The sequence below is a fragment of the Sinocyclocheilus anshuiensis genome, unplaced genomic scaffold, assembly GCF_001515605.1.
Source record: "Sinocyclocheilus anshuiensis isolate Anshui unplaced genomic scaffold, SAMN03320099.WGS_v1.1 scaffold111, whole genome shotgun sequence".
In the NCBI taxonomy this organism is placed as follows: domain Eukaryota; kingdom Metazoa; phylum Chordata; class Actinopteri; order Cypriniformes; family Cyprinidae; genus Sinocyclocheilus; species Sinocyclocheilus anshuiensis.
In genome coordinates this window covers 21,552-22,187 of record NW_015552549.1, presented here as the reverse complement: position 1 = coordinate 22,187, position 636 = coordinate 21,552, and the positions used below count along the sequence as shown (strand labels likewise).

The following is a 636-nucleotide window of genomic DNA, read 5'->3' as shown; positions in this document are numbered from 1 at the left end:
TCTGCTCATCAAGGCTGCATTTATTTGATCAAAAATACAGAAAAAAACTAATCTTGCAAAAAGTTATCACAATATAAAATAATGGTTTCCATTTTAATATATTTTCAAATATAATTTTTTTTCTGTGATGCAAAGCTGAATTTCCATCAGCCATTACTCCAGTATAAAGTGTCACATGATCCTTTAGAAATCATTCTAATATGCGGATTTATTATTAGAATTATAAATGTTGGCAACAGTTGTGCTGCCAAATATTTTTTTGGACTTTTTTTCAGGATTCTTTGATAAATAAAAGGTTAAAAAGAACAGTATTTATTCAAAATAAAAATTGTGTTAAATATACACAACTATTCAAAAAGTTTGGGGTCAGTAAATTTCTTTTTTTTCTTCTTCTTCTTGTTTTAAAAAAAAAAACTTTTAGAATACTTTTATTCAGCTAGGATGTGTTAAAATGGATAAAAAGTGATATTGTTAGAAAAGATTTATATTTTGAATAAATTCTGTTCTTTTTAACTTTTTATTTTATCAAAGAATCTTGAAAAAAAAGTATCACAAGTCCCAAAAAATATTAATATAACTGTTTCCAACATTGATTATAAATCAGCATATTAGAATGATTTCTGAAGGATCATGTGA

General features: G+C 24.4%; 1 protein-coding gene across 1 annotated transcript in view; it reads left to right on the top strand.

The window, feature by feature from the left end:
- Nucleotides 1-636, top strand: part of LOC107664309 (disks large homolog 3-like) — a gene marked incomplete at its 3' end in the record, with an annotated part of 110,631 nt that overhangs the window by 101,943 nt on the left and 8,052 nt on the right. The gene's annotated exons all lie outside the window — the stretch shown is intronic.